Raw genomic sequence first — 7,251 nt, 5'->3', positions numbered from 1 at the left:
ATTTTGATAATAATGCTATTTGGAAGTTAATTTGGGGAAGGAGGATCTTTTTTAAAGGCCATGGAGTGACTTTTCCAAGTCAGACAGAGTGGCCACAGTAAATAGGCAGAGCAGAAATGAGTTTTTGTGAATGAATGAGTTAAACTAAAGTAGAAATATACGATACCTGTGTATTGCCTCATAGAATACACATATATACATACATATATTACACATATATACATATCATTGATAAAAACCATTTCTAGATGAATATCTTTCTGTGAACAAAATTTTTTTAGTGAAAGGTTTAGGATAACAAGAACTAATACACTTGTACTAACTCCAAACCTGACACCATTTCAGATGCTTTACATAGTTTACTACTCACAACACATTTATGAGCTATGTATTAAGATTACCCCCATTCCTACAGAAGAGGAAGCTGAGTTTCAGTCAATTTTCCTGGAGGTCACACAACTAATCTCTGATACTCTGAATGCAGTCTAAATCCAGGGGTCATATACGCATTCATCCATGACACTATATTAGCATTCACTTTTAAGCCTCATATGAAGGATACAGATCTACCATCAAAAGCCCCAGTCAAATTGCTTCCATAAGTACACACTGGTACTAGTACTGGTCAGATCAGGTGTCTCAAAATCTGTTCATAAAATATGATAATGTGCCAAGCGATGTTGATTTGTATTCAGCTTTTATTGAGCTTTACATTTACATTGGCACTTATTTCTGGTAGCACTACAAACAACAATTATATATGGGTACAAAACACTGAAAGACATTTTGGCTGAAAACCCAAGAAATATGGAACTTATATTACTTGAGTGGAAGATATGTAACATTTTATTACCAACCACAGGAATGTTGCATATACAAATTACATTAGTTTATAGGAAAAGGGCATTTTTGCTTACCAAAAACATTGAGAAACTTATACAACTCTAGGTGTAAAGATGTTATATTAGGAAACACTTGTGATTTAATTCACAAAGACAAAACAATGAAAGAAAACTCATTTAAGTTGCTTATAAATGTAGTAATAAATTGATAGAAATTTTGGCATGAAAGATCAAATCCTTTGGTGGCAAGATATTTAAGTCACTGGTATTTGAGTTTTTGAGACTGTTCTTGGGAAGAAAGATTCTCTTGGACTTTAAGGACACTCTTGGACTTTAAGGACATTTAATTAGAAGGCAGTTATTAGAATAAAATTAATGAACAATAATTTCCTTGGAAAAATGTATTTGAATCAAAATTAAAGGGGTTGACCAAAACATTTCTCATAAGAAAATGGAAATAACTAGTTAATAAAAATATATGCTTCAAAGAGCATAAAATGTTGCTTATATTTTTAAAATTCTAGGATTCTAGGAATGGGAATATTTTCAAAATCTATGTGCTAATCAATTGTCTAAAAATCTCAAACAGGCTTTCCTATTTATAACAAGAGCCTTCTAAAGATGAATTTTCACAGAAATGAACTTGTCCTATTATAAAATGAAAATGTGTACTATTAATGCATAAATCGTTTATAAATAAATGCCTGTAGATTTTGAAAATCCTAATTTTCTGATTATAATGATTCTTTATTCTGCAATGACTTGATGAATTTCACTATTAAATTAGTGGAGTACACAAGAAATTTAGGGAAGCAAAGTGTTTTTGTCTCAGGATGTTTTCTCATCTATCCCAATTTCTAAACTCCCTACAAATTCAGCGCAGGAAGACTATACCATTTTAAATTCAGTAGTAAGCACTGGACCACTGACTGAAAGGTTGGCGGTTCAGACCTACTCAGAGGCACCTTGGAAGACAGGCCTGGCAATCTGCTTCTGAAAGGTCACAGCCTTGAAAACCCTATGGAGCAGAGTTCTACTCTGCACACATGGGGTTGCCATGAGTCAGAATCAACTCAACAGAAAGTAACAACAGCAACAAAGATGTCTATTTATATGTAAAAACAAACACTTATAGAGTGAGCCTAGTTTTTTTAAGTTTCTTAGAGTATATATATTTTAAAATTATAATATGATAAATGCCAGCCTTCATTGTTTCAGAAAAAAAAGAAAGAAAGAAAAGAAATTCTAAGTGGTCAATAGAGTATTGACCCTAATTTCTTAGACCTACCAAACTGATGAAACAATTATTGAAAGACTGAATCACTTTATAAAATGATGTATCTTTTTTAATTTGAAGAGCACTGTAACATGAAAAAATGAATTAGGAGGGGAAACGTGTAGTTCCAGGATATCATAGTTAAGTAAATCTGTATATCAGAAACTACCTCTGCAAAACCTAGTGAAATAAAAAATATACATATATATACATATAAACTTGTAAATAATCTAATAATGCAATTGTTATTAAGAACTCTTCATGGAGAGATAAAGAAAAAAAATTTTCTGTGAAAATGGCATGGTTCCCCAAATTTTGTAAAGTCCCTGACCTGTAAGAAAGTGACCTTTCTTACCACCTGTGAGACTGAGACCCTGTAAGCTAGATACCAAGACAGTTTTGTTGGGAGGGCTTTGTATTTGGTCCACATATAAAGTTAATACTTGTTCTTTAAGAATAGGCTTATCATACCCGATTTGATGAGAATCATTTGCAAATATAATATTCTAGGTAGGGCCTTGGTTGTACAATCAATTTGTCCAGTGATATCTGAGTAAAAAGGAGGGCAAATTCTTATTGAACCTATGAAAATAAGTAATAGTGCCATGAGAAGCAAGGGCCCTTAAGTAAAAGTATTTGTTTCTGAAGTCTAAGAGGCCATTGAGAATCAGATAGCATTAAAATATTTCATTTCAGTTTACAGAAGCATAGTCTACTAAATTGAGCTTTAGAAATAGTTTAAGGAGAAAGAAATAGGGCTTACTCATATACCATGGAAAATCAGCCATTACAAAATAATTCCAATAATGTTCCAAACAAATAACTATGATAAGATTTTTTTTCACGAGTCCTATGTGATTAATATCGTTTCACTGGGTCTTGGGTCTGCAATCTGCTTTCGCAATGTCTTGTCTGCTTTCGGACTGAAAATAGTCCTGGAAATCCTGAGGATGTTCATGGTACAGACTGAAAGTAATTTAAGTGATGTCAGCTGGGAGGCCTGTAATCAAAAGCCTATTCTTTGAATAGTTTAGAGTATGTGTTACAGTCCTTTCTATGAAGCTCTGAGACTGGTCTTTGTTGAAGAAAGAGATTTTAGCCTCTAGCTTATACCAGAAACTTCAGGCAAACACGAGAAGGAGAAAGAAAACAGTTTGATAAGGAAACTGAGAAGCTGTGGCTAATTTATCACAGTGCCAATAATATTAGAATTTTCTATTGGGGTACAGCAAATAACTATTTCATAAGGGTTTGATCAATGTTTCCTCTAAGGATAAGAATGTATTATGACAGCAAAGGCAGTCACAAATCTCCAGGGCCTTCCCATAAAGTGTATACTCTCTGAAATATTTATATGAACATTTTACCTATACAAACTTAACCTTAGATTAGACAGCTCCATAAAACAGAAGGAGACTAATGGGGCACAACAGTTCAGGGACAAGGACTAGAAGGCAGGAGGGAACAGGGAAGCTGGTAATAGGGAACCCAGGGTTGAGAAGGGACAGTGTTGACATGTCATGGGGTTGTTAACCATTGTCATAAAACAATATGTGTACTAACGGTTTAATGAGAAACTATTTGTTCTGTAAACCTTCATCTAAAATACAATAGAAAAAATAAAATAAAAAAGTGAAAAGACAAAAAAAAAACTTAACCTTAGGAAATCTGAGTATCTCTTCCAATCTGATGATTTTTTTTTTCACAGAACTAATTAAAGAAATTTGGAGCTATCATACAAAGCTAGTTCCAGCGTGTCTTCTTTTATAAGGTAAAATAACAAATCTTTGTGATTTTCCAAGGGCCTACTGGAGAACCTAAAAGATTTCTTTAAATGTGATACATATCCTGAAATTTTAATTTTATTTTTTAAACTAGGATCCTGTCTTAGGAAGGTCAAGTCAGCAGAGTTGTCAGAGACTTGGTCAGTTGATAGGATATTGGGTGCCTGAGAAAAAATACTTGGTCACCTATTTAATCAAAGTGACAATAAAATATTTTTAAATAATTCTATTAGTAGGTAATAATTGGAGGAAGTCTTAACTTTTTGATAAGTGAGGAACCTGGGTTGTTTTTGTTGTTGTTTTAAATAATAATCAAAACAAAGCAGAGAAAATGATTTTGGTGAGATAGGGAATTACCTACAGAAGATAAACAATAACATTTTATTGCTCCCTATTAAGAGCTCTAAGACAAGTTAATCTTTGACACAGGAAAAAAAGCCAAATTCTAGTATTGCATTTATATAATATTTAACAGTAAAGATTCCAAAGGTCTTTTTTTTCCTTATAAATAAACTCATCTAACATGGGTCAAGTTTGGCAAAATTTTAACACATTTCATTGCTTCTTTTCATGCTCAAATATTATAAACTAAGGCAAATAAAAACTACTTTTCTTCAAACTTTCTACAATTTTCTATATCCATTAATATTTTGTCTATCACTAATCCCTGTGACATTGTGGGACAACCAGACCCTTGAGGACAAAATTACTCCCTTTTTGTCTTGCTAAACAAAATCACACCTCATTACTTTAGACACCCAGGTGTATTTGTACCATTGCCTCTAGAATAGTCTCAACCGAACATAATAGTTCCAACTTTTTTAAAAAATGAACTTCTATTTCACAGACAAAACTTGAGGGGCAGGTTCATTATTGAGAAATTCCTGTCAAATACAAGGGTTTTAGCAGACTAGAAAAATTCATCCCACAGCCACACATGCCACTTTTACACCTTCTTAAAGTGCCATAAATGAACATATTCATTAAATGTTACCCAAAGACATAGCCACTGTAAGGCATATGAAAATCACCAAAAAAAGAATATCAACTTAAATTTATGTTTAGTAATCAGTGTTTGAGTACTAAATTTTACTTAGAAATTATCTATGTTTCCAGTAATTATCTGTTAATTAGCTCAATTTAACACTAATCCAAATTTGTAAGTTATCTGAGGATCTTGGACACTATATTTAAGATGAAACACTACAAAACATAATCACAGTTGATATAAACATTTGTCAGATCACTGATTCAATTTAGTTACACACAAATTAGTCTTTCTTCATAATTACATATTACGTAGGAATAGCATTAACTTATTTGATCAGTATATCAATGTAAGTCTAGAAGTTCAGATTAATTCGTCACTTCATGTGAAAACAAACACAAATCTAAAAACAAATAAATGAATAAATAAAATAAGACAAATGCACGTATTGTACTCAAGGAAAAGATATCGTTACTAGAGACTTCTGGCAAAATGGCGCTTGAGGCAGAAGCACCACACCATCCCGCCACAGCAAAGATCCAAAAAACTAAGCCAAACAGAGAAAACAGCAATCCTGAAACCGTAAAACATCAAATGAAGAGATAAAGAACTCAGCCAAGCACTAACAGAGTGAGAAAACTGACAAAGAATGGACAGCAAGGAGAGATTCATGCAGAGGTCCCCTATCAGCTAACACAGCACAGATCCACCATCTTGGACTCCTATCAAAGACCAGCAAATAGGGGGTATGAGAAAGCAGCTTCACGGAGCTTCCAGCGGCAGACAGAATAACTGGTAATTTGTGATATATGCTTTCCCACCCCCCACCCTTCTTCACCCCGCACTCAGCCTCCTCTGCTTCCTGCGGCCACAGTCTCTTGTCTGGGAAGCACTGGCTGCTTGGATTCCACCCACCTGCACTAGCCAGCTCTCTGAGTGCCATTTGTTGGCTTCTGGTGTTGCTTTTTTTCTGCTTCTTTTGATTTCTTCTTTACCTCTCACCACCTCCCCCTCCTTTCACTCAAATACCTGGCTCCGTGCGCCATCTTTGCTTCTTCCTGAGGGGCTGTGGAGCTCCGTTCGAGTGTGGAGCTGTTTCCCGGTCTGGGCTGCTGCATTGGAGGGATCCTGGGGGTTTTGTTCATTTGTTTGTTTTGAATTGTTTGTTTGTTTTCTATGCTTTTTCTTGAGTTGGGAGCCCGTTCTAGCTGGGCGGTGTTGCGTGGCTTGGAGCCTACCCCCTTGGCTTGCTCAGACACCCAGAGGGATCCCCGAGGGCATTTCTTATTTTGTAGGGTTTTTTTTTCTGTTTTTTTGGGGGCTTCTCTTGTTCTTTTTTTTTTAATTTGTTTTGTTTTATTTTCCCTCACTTTCCCTTTTTGTCTTTCTTCATAACTCAGTTTATTGTCTCTCTATACCTTCCTTCTCTTTCTGTTCCCTGAATACCTGGCACTGAATATCTCTACCCCTTCTAGCTGGGCTATACTGCAACACCTGAGAACAACTTCCCCAGACTTCATAGCCGCACCGGTGGGATCCCTGGGAACTTTGCTGTTCTTTTTCCTTTCTGATTTTTATTTATTTATCTTTTCTTTTTTTTTCTTCTTCTTCCCCTTTTTGTTTTTCTCCATTTCATAGTCTCTCATCTCTCCACTCCAACTGCAAGCACCCCTACCACTCTTTTTTGTTTGTTTGTATGTTTTTGGCTCCTGTTCCTCTCTCCTCTCTCCCATATCCATCTTAGCTCCACACATAACAATCTCCCTGCTACATCCTGCCTACCTGCACCGTGCGCTTAACATCACACCACCAAGCAGCACAGGCATGGCCTACTGGAACATTCCCTGCACTGATTACCGACCTGCCCTGGTGACTGTAGTAACTGCCAAAAACAACCTGTCCCAGTAACTCCTCTTCAGCTAGACCTGCCCTGCTGTACCATATCTGAGCAACTGACCCTGCAAATTAGAGAAGGAGGTGAAAAGTATCGTGCTCACAGAAGAGCAAACAACAAAGAACACACAGCCCACCTGCTCACACATATCCAAATTAAAAAAAGGATGAAACAAATCTACAATCAGCAAACAAGAAAAATAACTACAGAATGACCCAAAGACAGCAAACAATATCAAAACATTTACAAAAACAGGACAGGATAGTTCCAGTAGGCATCCAAAATAAAACACCAGATGACTTTCAGTGGAAGAAAAGGCACTAGAACTACCTGATAGGGAATTCAAATCTCTAATACTCAGAATCGTCCAAGAGTTGAAGCAAAAAGCAGACAAAAATGAGGAAAAAATAGACAAGTTCATGGAAAATACAGACAAAAAATTGGAAGAATTCAGGAAAATAATGCAG

This window comes from Trichechus manatus, unplaced genomic scaffold (genome assembly GCF_000243295.1).
Source record: "Trichechus manatus latirostris isolate Lorelei unplaced genomic scaffold, TriManLat1.0 scaffold00269, whole genome shotgun sequence".
NCBI classification, from domain to species: domain Eukaryota; kingdom Metazoa; phylum Chordata; class Mammalia; order Sirenia; family Trichechidae; genus Trichechus; species Trichechus manatus.
Note: the sequence above shows the minus strand (reverse complement) of the source record.